A 15,797-nucleotide genomic window follows, 5' to 3' on the forward strand; every position below is an offset into this window, starting at 1 on the left:
GCTACACAATGCTCCTTGAGCTGTTCGGTGGGAGGAGGAAGAAGGGCATGGCTAGCTTGCTTCTTCTCCTTGTGTGGTGTCTAAAACTAGCTGAGGGTCCAACCCTTTGCATGGGCGTCCCGGGGGGTTTATATAGGCCTACTCCCCGGGGTACAATGGTAATCCGGCTGGGCGTGGGGCCCAGCCGTCTGTGTCTACACTCGCCGGCTTTTGCGCCGACTGCTGGGGCCCGCCGGCTGCCAACTCCGTGGCAACAGGCAGGCCCCACTGCCAAGGGTCTTGTCGGTGGCTGGTTACTGTTGCCTCAACCTGATGACGAGGGCTTCGTCGAGGTAAGCGTGGCTATAGTGCCGCCGTCCGGCGGGCGATCGCTGCAGCCTTACCGCGTCTTGTCTCCTTAATGGAGCGTCTCCTTCGAGGGGGGAAGCGAGCTGGCTGCGGGAAGCCGGCCCCGTCTCGGGCCGACTGGGGGAGGCCTGGCCGCCTACGGGCGTCTCTCTGCCCGAAGGGGCCCACCGCCCGTGGGCCGCGCTGGCGGCCCGTCGTGGGTGACATCAGGGTCAACATGGCAATAGTGTCGCGCCGGACGGGTCATGCCCACTCCGTACGGCGCATTGTGCTAGGCGTGCTTCGGGATTCGGGGGTGGCAGGCTTCACTGTAGCCACGCCCCGTCACATCGCCGCTAGGTGGATGCAAACTTTGAGGGTACGGTCTCGACCGCTTTATGGGAGCCGGCTTCTTGGAGTCAGCCTCCTCGCGGCCGGCTTCTCGAAGTCGGCCCTCCCATGGCTTTCTTCATGAGGGCTAAAGTCGGGCCGCCTTTCAAAAGCCGGCCTGGGTGACAGCCAGCAAGGGGAAGGCGGCCTCATGTCTTGAATTCTTGAGAGCCGGACGGGCTCGTAATTTTTTCAGAAGGGTCAGGGAAAGCCGGCTAGGCTACACATGGCTATTTACTCCGACAGCAAGCATGTGCCGGTTTCCCCAACCCAGCAACAGTAGCTGTCAGGGAGCTAACCCCCGCCGTCGCCCTCCACATCGGTAACTGAATCGGCGGTCAGGCAGCAGCAGTCCGCCGCCCCATCCACCCCAACGGCAGCAAGCAGCAGGAGCCGCGATTCGATTCCTCTCACGGTCTAAGATCAAGAGGTACTACTGCACCGCACAACTGCCTAGATTTTCCATTCCTCCCACAGTTTCTGGTTTAGTTTGTTAAACTTAAGAAATAATAAGTGAAACTCGAATTGATGTGGATGTTTGATCCATTGATGTCATTTTATCCGAGTTGCAGATGAGCACATGGATGGATCACGTTCACTTTGTGCGGAAAGGAAAGCTCCCTCAACCAGATGCCCTCTGGTAGATATCGGTACTACGTAACTGGGAAGAGGAGATTCAGTGAGGTCTGACTATGGGAGTGGGGATTAATCGACATAACAATTGAGTAAGGTAATCAACAGATTATTGTATTGCACACCCCTCTATTGCAAGTTTTTGGACATAAATATGGAAGTACTCCCTCCGTTCCTAAATATTTGTCTTTTTAGATATTTCAAATGGCTACCGCATACGGATGTATATAAACATATTTTAGTGTGTAGATTCACTCATTTTGCTCCGTATGTAGTCACTTATTGAAATCTCTAGAAAGATAAATATTTAGAAACGGAGGGAGTAGATTGTAGTAGTATCTTGCAAGCAACTAGTAGCACTATTACAGGGTAGTTTTTTTTGGAAATGAAGGTTTATCCCTGGCCTCTGCATCATAATGATGCATGCAGCCATCTTGGGTCACAATGCTCGGACAGTAAGGTCACAATGCTTTGGTCCCTTGCACACAACTTGGCAAGGCCAAAGTCTGAGATCTTTGGATTGAAGTTGGGGTCCAACAATATATTGTGAGGCTTGATGTTAAAGTGGAGGATGCGTTGGTTGCACCCTTGATGCAAGTACTCCATTCCTCTGGCGATGCCTAAAGCAATATCTAGCAGCTTGCCTAGTACTAGAAGATGCTGAAAAAATATTAGAGTCGTTAGCGAATATGTATTTCTCCAGTGACTCATTAGGCCATGCATTCATATATAAGAGCCCGTTGCATTCCTTCGGAACAAAATCCAAGGAGACGGACAATATTAGCATGGTGGATTAGTCCGATGGTTGCAACTTCATTGATGAATACTTCTCCCTCTCCTGTAGAGTTCTCTAGCATCTTGACTGCCACAGGCACTCCATTTGGTAGCTCACCTTTGTATTCACTTCCAAATCCTCCCTGCCCTACTTTTTCCTCAAACCGTTTTGCCATCTTCTTAACTTCAGATAAAGTGTACCTTGTGGGTTTCGATGTTCCATATGTCTTGAGAAACATTTTGACTTTCAAATGTATCTCCGCATTATATCTTGTCTTGAGTGAAAGATAAAGCACAGTGGCCATGGTGAACAAAAGAGCAACAAACACGGCCACTGATGATGTAGCTGAATAAATAGATAATGGGTCATCAGCATATTGATCATCAGGAATTAAAAGCCATTACTTGTGGATAATCGGATAAGAGGACATCAAGGTTCAGAGTAGACAACAGTAGGGATTTGCATAATATAATTTTTGTAATTAAAATGACTGCAGTCAGAGTAGTACCTGGGATGATTTTGATACGGGAACCTGCAAATACCAAAAAAGAGACTTAAAACTCTGATGATGGTTCAGTAAACATAAATGAATTATACTTATTGATTATTGTTTGTCGAACTGTCAAATTGCTTTCAGTGTTATCTGTTGTTGCTGCCATACATTCCCTAGCAGGGATACAATAGAGCTTTTGATGTTTGAGAAACAAATAAGCAGTAATATTTACGAATATTCGATTCTGAGCTCTGGCTCAGCTGATCCTGATATCATGACCGTTCAGTTGCGTGTGGATCTGTGCGTTCAAGCTGTATTTTAAGTCGTATAGCGATCTGTAGTTGCACAAATAAATGATGGGCCATGCACCATCTGGCTGCCCGTACTTATCCTCTCGGCACACACCCCACCTGACCGCCATTCCTCCACACGGCCGACCAAGATCTGCCCAGCTTCACCTCTTCATCGTCCTCCTCCCTTCCCCGTGCCCATAGATCTTCTCCTTCCTCTCATGCCATGCTCCTTTTTATGGTCATGAGCTTGCCACCAACATCGCCCGCAAAAGGGACCAGCCTGGGTACATATTCTACAAGTGCGTCCACTATAATGTGAGCACATCCCCGTTCCCCCGTTTATTTTCTAGTGTTGTTCCTTCTCCCCACCAATTTGTTTCTGATTTGCGTATCTTTTTTCTTTTTATCTTCCTTCTATTTGCCAGTCTTCTGAATGCCGTTTCTTCAAGTACCAGGATGCGTACTTCCGTAGGCTCACTCCAGCCCGCATCGACCGTCTGCAGGCGCGATCCGGCGCCCAGCAAGGCAACCAAGCTTCCAGCTTGTCCCTGTTGCAAATCAGCAGCTGATCCAGTCCGCTCCAGCCATCCCAACCGCTAAGCCGGTCTCAGCGGCAAATCTCATGATCACTGTTCTAGTGTTGTTCTTTGTTTTTTTTTTGAAAAGGGGGAAAAACCCCGGCCTCTGCATCAGCACGATGCATACGGCCCTCTTATTAAAAAATAAAGTAGTGCCAACATGGTTCCAATGGTCGTAGAAAAGTAGAAAAAGCTCACACAGAGCCAAAAAAGGCTAGAAACAACAACTAGCCAAATCAAGATGCCACAACCGGCTGGGTAAAGTAGATAGGAACACTGCCTATCCTATTACATGACCGTCATCCAAACCGGTTGAAGATATCCCGAGCTACCATCTTCCAGCGGACAGACCCAGTAACCAAATGCTCCCTGGCCTCCGTCTGGGTGATTGGCGACCACGAACGAATCAGTGCCGTAGTCCGGAATAAAACCTGCAAAAAATGTATACATGATATTCTGTTAAAGACCAAATCATTTCTACAATTCCAGATAGTCCACAACAAAGCACAAGCCCCAACCCGAATATGTCTCGCTACGTTAGACTCAATCCCATTAAGCCATGTCCCAAAGAACGCATAAACAGAAGTCGGGGGTTTGATATTGAAAGCAATGTGGACTGTCTGCCAAAGTACCTTGGCCAACGGGCAATCAAAAAATAGGTGTTTAATAGTCTCATCCCGATCGCAGAAACTACACCTAGTAGGTCCTGTCCAATTACGCTTCATCAAGTTATCCTTAGTTAAAATTACTTGTTTATGGACAAACCACATAAACACTTTTATTTTCAAAGGAACTTTGACATCCCACACATGTTTGGACGTAGGAATGGAGTTCGAATTAATTACATCAATATACATTGATTTAACCGTGAATACTCCAGACTTAGTCAACTTCCAGCGTAATTCATCGGGTTGTTGAGAAAGCTGGACTTCCATCAGTCTCCTAACCAGACGGAGCCATTCTTCCCAACGATTGCCCGCTAGCACTCGTCTGAACTGTATATTAAGGGGGATAGATTGAAAGACCGATGCAACGGACACCTCACGTCGTTGAACAATGCGGTATAAAGAGGGATATTGGATGGCTAAGGGTGTGTCACCGAGCCAAGTATCTTCCCAGAAACGTGTACTCGTGCCGTTTCCAACAACAAACTTTGTCCTATTAAACAAAGCCTGCTTGACCTTCATGAGACCCTTCCAGAAGGGCGAGTCGGTAGGCCTTACTGTGACCTGTGACAAGGTTTTTGACTGGAGGTACTTGCCGCGAAGGATTTGAGCCCACATAGCATCATTTTCCGACGAAAGCTTCCACAGCCACTTGCTAAGAAGGCATTTATTCTTAATTTCTAGATTCTCAATACCTAGACCCCCTTGGTCTTTCGGTCTACAGATGATATCCCACTTAGCAAGCCTATATTTTCTTTTAAGCTCATCACCCTGCCAAAAGAACCGCGATCTATAGAAGTCCAGTCTCTTCCTAACACCAACTGGTACCTCAAAGAACGAGAGAAGAAACATCGGCATACTTGTGAGCACCGAATTAATTAGGATTAATCGGCCTCCATATGACATGAGCTTGCCCTTCCAGCAGCTCAGTTTCTTCTCAAATCGGTCCTCGATGCACTTCCATTCTCTGTTCGTTAGCCTACGATGGTGGATAGGAATTCCCAAGTATGAGAATGGTAGCTCTCCCAACTCGCATCCAAACAATTGCCTATAAGCATCCTGTTCATCTTTGGCCCTACCAAAACAGAACAGCTCGCTCTTATGGAAGTTTATCTTTAACCCGGTCAATTGTTCAAATAGGCATAACACCAGCTTCATATTTCTTGCCTTAGCCAAGTCATGCTCCATAAAGATGATTGTATCATCAGCGTATTGTAGGATAGAAACACTTCCATCAATAAGATGAGGCACCAATCCACCTACTTGACCATTTTCCTTAGCCCTTCCTATCAAGACTGCCAACATATCCACCACTATGTTAAACAAGATAGGGGACATCGGATCTCCTTGTCTTAGGCCTTTATGTGTCTGGAAATAGTGACCTATGTCATCATTAACTCTAATTCACACACTACCTTTTTGCGTAAATGATTGAACCTGTCTGCGCCAGGCTTCATCAAAGCCTTTCATACGCAAAGACTGTTGGAGAAGTGGCCATTTGACCTTGTCATACGCTTTCTCGAAATCCACTTTAAAAATCACTCCATCTAATTTTTTGGAGTGGATTTCATGGAGCGTTTCATGCAGGACTACCACCCCTTCAAGGATATTTCTGTCCGGCATGAAAGCGGTTTGGGACTGTTGCACCACAGAATGCGCAATATGTGTGAGCCTATTAGTCCCGACCTTAGTGAAAATTTTGAAACTAACATTAAGGAGACATATGGGCCTGAATTGCTCAATTCTGACCGCATCCGTCTTCTTAGGAAGTAGTGTGATAGTCCCAAAATTCAAGTGGAATACTTGAAGCTGTCCAGAGAACAGATCATGAAACATAGGTAGAAGATCCCCCTTAATAATGTGCCAGCACTTCTTATAGAACTCAGCCGGGAAACCATCCGGTCCAGGAGCCTTATTATTTTTCATCTGTGCAATAGCATCGAAAACCTCCTTCTCCGTGAACGGGGCAACTAGAATGTCATTATCAGCAGCCGATAACTGAGGCACATCCTCAGTTCTGGACTCATCGAGGGACACTGTATTCTTCTCCGGCGGTCCAAATAACTGCTTATAATAGTCGGTTATGTATGTTTTTAGGTTATGCTGACCTAAAATAGTGCCCTCGTCCTGCTCAAGCTGAAATATTTGCTTCTTTCTGTGTTTGCCATTAGCTATTAAATGGAAGAACTGAGTGTTTGCGTCCCCGTGGACCACTCTACGTACTTTAGCATGTAAAGCCCACTTCAGTTCTTCTTCGCGGAGTAGTTCTTTTAACCTCTTTTCCGCCTCATTTTTAACCTGAAGCTCTGCTGGTGACAAAATGTTGGATTCAGCCTTAATGTCCAGGTCATGTATAAGAGTAAGGAGTCTATCCTTTTCAATCTTATACACACCACTAAGGTGCTTAGCCCAACCGCGTAAGAAACTTCTCAAGTTCCTAATCTTATTCTGCCACCTCTCAATTGGAGATTTGCCTCGAACATCTTTAACCCATTCCCTGGCTATCAAATCTAAGAACCCTTCCCGTTCAAACCACGACGTCTCAAAGGAGAAGGTGTTCTTGTTACCCACATGATTCGGCTCCCCTGAGTCCATGAACAATGGGGTATGATCAGATATTCCCCTCGAAAGAGCTTGCACCGTAACCAGCGGGAATTTCTGTTCCCACTCCACGCTTGCAAGAACTCTATCAAGTTTTTCGTAGGTTGGGTTTGGCAGAGCGTTAGCCCATGTGAACTTTCGACCAGAAAGTTCTGTCTCTCTCAGATCCAAGCTTTCAATAATGGTGTTGAACATGAAGGACCATCTGCCATCAAAGTTATCATTGTTCTTCTCCTCTCTCCTCCTGATGATATTGAAATCACCTCCAACTAAAATTGGCAGCTGCTCTGATCCACAGATTCGAACAAGGTCTGCGAGAAACTCCGCTTTAAGCTCTGGTTGCGCGGCACCATAAACCGCCACCAAAGCCCAGTTAAAGCCATCCATCTTAGACCTAACTCGAAACTTGACCGCGAAATCGCCCATCACTACACTACGGACTTCAAGCGAATCGCATCTCACACCGATTAAGATACCACCCGATCTTCCTCGCGGAGGGAGGCAATGCCAATCGAAATCAATACCACCAACCAGAGAGGAGAGAAACTGTGGTGCAAAGTTATCTCTACCCGTCTCTGATAGAGCAACGAAGTCTAACTTCTCTTCTACAGCTGTCTCGGCCAGGAATCGTCTTTTAGCCAAGTCCTTTAGACCTCTGCTATTCCAAAAAATTCCTCTCATAGTTCATCATGGAATTTTTTGGTGGTTCGAATCCTAGCACTCCTACGAACTGCGGAATCGGGATAGATCTTCTGTTTCCACTTACGCTTAGGTTTACTAAGCTCAGGCACCCGGTCCTCATGACCGGGTTCACCAATATTAGTCGAATCATTCTCTGGGGAAACAGAATCTTCCTCAGCGTCATGGTTGGTGGGTGCTAGATCCGCACACAAGCTATCAAGCACTCTAACCCCTAACGCATTAATCTCATCATCATTCATTGGTTTAACTGCTGCAAGATTACGAATAGTCTCTAAAGCACGTTCCGCCTCCAGATCTAAAATATCATTCACCGACTTAGTAATCTCACTGTCCGTAGCACCTAGTGAAACTCCTAATTGGTTTGCATTATTTATAATGTCCTCATTAGAAAAATGCAATAGTGAATTAGATAAGTTGACGGACATACCAGACGTAAACGCAGCCTCCTGAAGCTTGGCCGCCCTCATAGCGCACCGCTGCTGCATATCGTCCACCTCGGGAACGTCTAGGATGCGAGCACTCATCCGTCTCCCCTCGGAGATCGGGTCCGGGATCCCACCAAACGCGATCACCTCCTCTCTAGTATAACCTGGCACGGAGACCCTGAAAGGTGGTGCCAAAGTTACTAGAGATGGCGTCTGCGGGCTCCCGATCCCCTTGGACGCATGCCCCACCGCAGGCAATGGGGGAGAGAGAAGGACGGGGGCCTCCTGCCCACGGCCTCCTCCCGCCACTACCGCCAAGTCAGAGGGTGAAGCCATCGGCGAGTTGGTCCTCCTGACCAACGGTGAAGAGGGAGGAGACCGGGTCTCCTGCCCTGGCCTCCCCCCAAGCGCAGCAGCTGCCACCGTCATAGAGGGAATCGAGGCTGCCTGCCTCGGACTCCCTGATGCAGCAGTCACCGAGCCCCTCGGGGCCGACGCCAGTAGCGCAGCCGGCATCGGTAAAGGAACGGGAGAAGAGGGGACTCCATGTCCCGAATCCCCTCCCCCACACCCCATCGCGCCCGTTATCGCCGACACCGGAGTCGGGACCGCGGGTGTCGGCAGACCAAGCAAACCCTCAGCCGGCCTCATCACCGAATCGGCGGCCAAAGGCCCCACCTGACGATCAGCAGACAAAACAGGCTCCCTCTCAAACTCCAACGAAGGAAGCGTGTGCTCAAGATAATCACCAGACTCCACCCGGTCACTCCATAGCCTGGGAGGTGCCGAGGCGGGCTCAAAAGACCCAAAGCGCAGAGTATTCATAGGAACCGCCGGTGAGACTGTGGGCTCAGTCCCAGATCCAGTCCCCGCCGACTGAGAGGCTGTGTGAGATCCCTCTCGCATGGACTCATCTGACGGTGCCCCCTTAGCTCCTGCATTACCATCCCGATCGTGCATATCAACATCGTTACCATTAACTGCATCATCAAATAGGTCGGTGTCCTCAAACTCAATATCTAACGGGAACACCTCGCCCTTGTAAGTCCAGTTCACCTTATCAGGCACATACTCAATATCCAGAATGCTTACTAACAGCCGGGCTATCCCATTGGCACGTGTGAAGGCCATGTCCACTTTTACTGTCTTACCAACCAAGATACCCAAACTGGCCACCACGCGAGCATCCTGCAGAGGCTTAGACGGAGCCCCCAAAAACCGCAACCAGACCTGTGTAAGCGGTTTTCCCTTAGGCTCGACCTGTTTCCACTCGTTAAACTCCAGGATACACTTAGTACCGGGAACTTTACACAAGCCAAAACTAAACAATCTCTGCAAGTCCTCCACAGACGGGAAATCAACCTTAAAAATTCTGTCCTCGATGTGCACCAGATCCCAAACAAAATCACCGGGAGCTAGCTCCTGCAGCCTCCTCACAATCTGTGCCTCAGTCACCTCGCCCTGGGTCGCTCTCACAATCCCAGTAGTCAAACTCAGGTTATCCTCCGGGACCTCTCTCGCCGCCGGGGACTCAAAAAACATCAGCTCAGCACAGTAGATCCCATAGATATTCAGAGTCGGAGGAAGGTCACGTAACAACGGGCACTCTCCCGAGTCATGTGCAAGCTTACCACATGAATCGCACAGTTGGGCCACACACTCAGCAATGAAGTGACCCTTCTCACCACAACGATAGCAAATCATCCTCTCCTTTTTACGAGCATACTTAGACGCCCTCTCAGCATCAGACCTGTCGGTAGCCTCATCCACCGTCCCAGTCTCCGGAATCTCAACACTTGCCATAGCATTCACCACCTCCATAGCCTGTGTCGGAAGCTCAGAAGATGTAAGCTGAGGCTCCTCCGTAGCAACCGAAGGAAGAACAGCCCTGGGAGGGGGCGGGCGGTGAAATCTCCCGCCGCCCCCACCTCGACCACCACGACGGGCACGAAAGCCTCCTCTCTGGCGGTGATCCGGACCGGAAGCCCCCTCGACGAAACCTCCTGTCGGGCCGAGAAACGGTCTCTCAGCCGACCCGTCACTCTGCCAGGCATAGCCACGGCCACCACCCGTGGATGAAGACCCACGATGCTGTCCAACTCCATACGCATCAGAACCATCATCCCCCCACTGACCTCGGGGTGGATCAAAGGACTCTGTACTGTTGGGACTCTGTCTCGTTTGCACCGATCCCGACCAATCTTGCGCGGGCCGCGCGACGTAGTGCGGCGGAGGCTTGGCACGAGGCTGGTTGCCGATACTTGGCATAGCTCCTGAAGCACTACCCCGAACCGGTGCTGCCGCGCCCGGCGCCGAAGGCCGAGTCCCGCCCTGACCCGCGGCCGGCTGCACAACGAGCGCCACGCCGGGTGCTGGGGGCCGAGTCCCGCCCCGACCCACAGCCGTCTGCATGGCAACCGCGCCTGGTGCCGGAGGACGCTGCCCACCCCGACCGGCCGAAGACAGCTGCTGCACATATCCTGGCCGCTGGGTACCAACGCCGCGACCAGGGAAGGCCGGCGCCGCGCCATCACCCGCCGGCTGCCTCTGGCCAGCGGGCACTGGTGCCCCACGTCCGGCGGCCTTAGCACTCAGCATCGCAGCCCCATCCCGACGTGAAGGAGCCGCCGCAGCCCCAGTCGTCGGCGGCGCAGCCCCATCCCGACCTGAAGGGGCCGCCGCCGTGGTTGTTTTGGCCGGCGGCGCTGCCGTCCCGCGGCCAGCCATACCCTGGAGAGGTGGGATCCTCTTCGCCCGACCCGCACCGCACAGTGGGAAGCCCGGAATCCCGCGCCTAGGAGCCCTAGCGATAGCAGCCGACGGTGCGGTAGCGGAGGAAAGAGCGATCGCTGCGTGCGTGCATGGAGTACCGCTACGTGAGAGACTCGGAACCGGTCCAGCCTGGGCCACATACCCAACCGTCCCAGGCCCATCTCCTCGCATCTCCGACCGACACAAAGTCGGCCCATCGCAGCCCACCAAGTAATTCAAACGAGCCGATCGCATCTCAGCGATCTGGGAGAGCCCTGCGGACGCCATGGCCGCCGCCGGCGCAGGACGCTCGCCCCTCTGCTTCCCATTCTTTCGTTTCTTAACAGTAATCCATGAATCCGGCCTAATCTTGTCGAAAAGAGTAAGATTTGGAAGGCGAACCTTAGGTAAAGGGCCCTTCCATGGCCTGACCGCCGATGCCGCATTCCTCCGATGAACGACAGGTCGCACCAGCTCCTTCCTCTCGTCCGGATGAAGCCCCACCCGCGCCGGATCCTCCACCGGCACTACCGTGTCTACGGTCTTGGCCACATCATCTTCATCATATCCTGCATGAAAAAGATCGCATATCAAATCCGAAGGTGTAGGCGAGTGCGGCGAACCTTCTGAGCCTTCGTTGTCTCCGGCATCATCCTCGTCGTCCGCCTCCAACAGAGCCCAAAAACGGCCCCCGATGCCTGCCCGCGCAGCCGCCGCGGAGGGACACGGCGCGGCGGCGGCCTCCGCGGTCCCCCGGGGATTCGCTCTAGGAGTCACCCGGGGAGTCGCCCCAGCCATCCTCCTCTGATGACCGACGTCAGGCGGTCCAAGGGCGTGCCGTGCCGGTGGCGTTAACCGAGAAGGACGGGGCGAGCAGGAGGAGTGGGGGATGACGCCCACCAAAACTGTGCTCCTGTTCAGTGTTGTTCTTTGTTGTTATGATGTACTTTGGGTCAGCAAACCAAAGCTGGAGTGTCTTAAGTTGTATGGCGTTTTTTTTTTTTTGAAAAGGAGGACATCCCCCGGCCTCTGCATCGGAGAGATGCATGCGATCACTTTATTAAAACAAGATCAGCAAAACAAATAGTCTGGTCTGCAGAGTACTGTTGTAGTTGTATGGCGTTTGTCGGTTGTAATGTAGGATCGGTGTTTTTGGACAGATAATGTAGGATCGGTGTTAATCCTGCCTGCAGCAAGTAATAGGTGTTACTCCTGCCGGTAGCAAGTAACCGGTACTTATTTAATCTTGTGCTCAAGTCGTATTTGTGCAAAATGTGAGTTAATTCCAGCTCTCCGACTCCCCTAAATGTTGTTTCAGTCATGTCTGCATTTACTGTAATTTCTTTCGGGCCACCCTTACTGTGCCATGGCTCACCTCGGTGGGGGACGAGGTCCTGTGCTGGGCTCAGGTGTTCGCTGTAACGGACTAAGCACGCGCCGTATACACCCATCCCAAGAACCGCACTGTGGTACACAGTATAGCCTCCCTATTCTATGTTTCCAGCGAACTGGCTCTGTGTCGTCTGAAACACTTCACCAGATCCCAATGCATCTACCAACGCCTGAGATATCACGTGTACCTGGGCCCGAGCACCAAATCACCCCTTCCTATTTAGGCCTTCTTGTGAAAGAGAAAAATCTTTGTCACAACTGACCAACCATATTTCAGTTTTGTAGAGCATATAGGGGAACCATGTGGAACGCAGCAATTCGGCGCTCGAGCCCAGCTGCTCCCGAAATCACCAGCGTTGGCTGCTGTTTCGGGATTCTAACAATTCCAGCTGGCCCGTCAGAACGGCCGCACCGAATAATAAGGATACAACAGATATACGGCGTGCAACAGTGCCTTCTGGTGGGCCAATTTCGTAGGGAGGGACGTCCAGGCGTGCGATGGCCTTCCTGGTCCGCGGACCAGAACGGCGCGTTTATGACTGAGCCGTGGACCAGGATGTCAGGAGGAGCGGCATAGCTGGGATGCGTCGCCGCGCCGGGGCCGTGGCCGCCTCGGGCTGATGCTAGAGGGCGCCTCCGTACTGGGAGGTCGACCTCCGCGTCGACGCTGCCGGGAGGTTGATGCCGCTACTCTGCTTCTCTTTGCGTCCGCAGGCTGATGGTAGAGGAAGCATAGATGGAACACCGGGAGCCGCGCCGCTGCCACCGTGCGCAAGCACGCCGGGGCTGAGTGCCACGACGGCGTCGAGGCTGAAGTTGAACCGCTGAAGGCCGGCCGTCGCAGAAGATGGCACCGCGCGCTGGGGCCTTGCGCCGGCTGTGTTCAAGGAGAAGAAGTGAATGGCGAGCTGTGGGGCATTCTGTGGGGGCGCTAGGACCTCGACGTACCGTTGGTAGCCAAAAGGCTAGGAACCGCCGGGAGGAGCGGCGGTGTGGCTAACCACCGACAAGGATTTGCGGATCATGAAATCGTTCTGCTGTAGCGTGCTGACAGGGATTTGGAGTAGTACTTTAACCGTTTTTAAAACATGCTCAATCAGAAGTCAGAACAATGCACATTTAGAGGAATGACAGGGTATATAATTATCTTAAGGCATTTCATCAGTGGAGAGTCCATTACAGCATCGTACTACGCATCAGGAAAGCGGGCTAAAACACAGGGAGCCACCCTTGCATACTTGAACTTCACCTACAAGAGGACCGCCACATACCAAGCACCGTCGGCGTACAGCTAATTGGCTGAACCAAAATACATGGTCACAACAAAGAACCGAACGAGAACAGTGACCATAAGATATGTAGCTGCTATTAACAGAGCAACAACAGCAAGCATTTGCGATCCAGCGGCCGTTGCGACTGTGGAAACTGGCTTGAAGAATGAAGACATGATTTAGTGGGGCGCGCTGGATCGGCTGCTGGTTTGGAACGGGCAGTCTGCGCGGCGTTGTTGTCTTGGTGCACGGGCTTGCTGTTGAGCTCCGGAGATCTGCTGAGGAGTAAGCCTATTGGCATACACATTCTGGAAACTGGCGAGACTGGAAAACACCAAAAAGTCATGCAGGAAAAATGTTCAAGCAAAGGTCAGAGATCTTTCAAGGGGCTGTGTTCAGCACTGTAAAAGAGGACAAGTTCAGTTTCACATCTGCTTACTTCGTATCAGCAGCACTTGTAGAAACGGCCTTCCTCGTGCGCGGTTGCATTTTTTTTCTTTTGACGAGGGGTTCGTGCTCGGTTGCATTCAACTGCACCGCGTTGTACTCCTTTTTTTTTGCGGGCAAAGAGTAGTCCTCCAACTTTGCATTAGCCACGGTCCAGTAAGGCCCAGGAAAATATCAGGTCCGTTGCACTATTCTGGATCAGGACGACAGTGCTAACCCAACGAACGGCAATAAATGCGATAGGGCCGTTCCTGTTTCTGCGCAAATACGGGTGACATACGCGAGATAAATACGGGTCCTGGCAGCGATCACGAGGGCATTCCATGGTCGTGATTCCAGGAGCATCTGAGCTCGGGCTCAGAACCGAATTTTCGAACCATGTGTCTTTATATCTAGAAGAGAATATCATGAACATACTGTGGTATTGGCCAAGCTTTACGGAAGGAAACACAGCTTACCAACTGCTCTATGTGTACAGGTTGAAGATTATGCCGTCAATGGTCTTTTGCTGGTTTTCTTGCTTTCGGTCTGGCTCTGTAAGGGTTGGTTCTTGGTTGGGTCGCTGACCTTAATGGGAGGCTTCATAGATAGATCACTGGGGCTTGCTAGGCATTATCAGGTGGGTTAAATGTTGACCATGGGCTCAATTGCACCAAGGTTTATTATATTTTACAAAAAATCATATGTATGCTCGTTTCTGTTTTCTTTTGTTATTTAGAAATATTACGCTTTAGGATTTTGTTTGTATTGAAGTGGTGTCTGTGCATCTCTACCAAAGTGTTGGACTGATATCTCCAAAGGATTAGTTGAGTGTTGTATAGATGAACAAATTTTATAAGGCCAGTGTTTTAATAGATGAACAAAACATATTCCTTTCCTCTTGACAATTTCTCGGATTTTTTTATTAGAGTTCAGGTGCTTATGTCAATGTGATTGCTCAAGAAGGCTACTAAAATGATTTGTGGTGCTATTTTAGAAGAATTTTTTTTGACAGAGAATCTCGTGGAGATTCATACACCTGAAATTACAATGTAAAATTTTAATAGACTTCAAAACTTCATTACAATTAAAGTGAATGATGCAATTAAATATGGTTCTAGACGGTTAGAATTGATCATACCGTCAGGCATACAGAATTGTTCATTCCGTTCTGAGCTGAACATGCAGTACTGAGCTCACAATTTCCGCAATTGTAATCATGCCAGCACACCTTGGTCTCAGCAGAACTGAGGAATGTTTCTGCACGTACATGGGCATCAGACCGCCACGAACACCATCTGAGACTGAAATGACCTTGCAGTTCAACGGAAGAATAGACATTTCTGCATAACCGTCCACCAAATAAAAGAAGTGGGTTGTGTTGCTAAGGCAGGAGAGTGGGCTGCACTAGGTGAGAACTCTCTTAGAGTGCACTAGGGTTGCAGATGAACTCCGAATGAAAGATCGGTATAGAATCTGGTCCGCAATGTTGATAACATCAACTTGTGGCGGTGATAAGCTTCTGGAGCTGATGCGCATCTGGAGATGATGGCAGGGGTCTACAAGCGGGATGATCTTCATTGAAGAACGTCTGTAATCTATGGTGCTGACATTGTATGGGCCAAGAAATGGGTGAAAAAGGATGGTGTCTTGACCAGAGCAGACCATCTGATTGATCTACCGCCACATCCACATGATGATGATGTATTGCTGGATACGAGGGGGCCATGTTGGCTGCACTGGGATGGTGGGCAGTATTTGAAGAAATCTTTATCATCCCATGCGTGCCAAGTAGGCTCCATGGTTCATAAGAGGTAGCAGCAGGACGGATATGACAAGTAATTTACTCATCTTTCTTTGCTATATTGTAACCAAGGTGGTGAGCAAGAGGAAGAAGAAGATGTGGCAAAGTGCAAAACAGAAAGCAGCACTTGTTCCTTGTCGTCTATAGGTAAGCAGTCACATTATGAGCCGGTTTAGCAGATCTGGAACTGCTTCACAAGTTTTGCTTTGCCACGCTGGATTGTGATGTGGAAAGATCCCAGGACTCCAAGTCTGATGCGATTGCAGCCCCC

At 50.3% G+C, this 15,797-nt stretch overlaps 1 pseudogene; it reads right to left on the reverse strand.

Moving 5' to 3' along the window:
* Nucleotides 1–1,761: 1,761 nt before the first annotated feature.
* LOC119350853 lies at nt 1,762–15,573 on the reverse strand (annotated as a pseudogene).
* Nucleotides 15,574–15,797: the final 224 nt, after the last annotated feature.

This window comes from Triticum dicoccoides, chromosome 1A (genome assembly GCF_002162155.2).
Source record: "Triticum dicoccoides isolate Atlit2015 ecotype Zavitan chromosome 1A, WEW_v2.0, whole genome shotgun sequence".
In the NCBI taxonomy this organism is placed as follows: Eukaryota; Viridiplantae; Streptophyta; class Magnoliopsida; order Poales; family Poaceae; genus Triticum; species Triticum dicoccoides.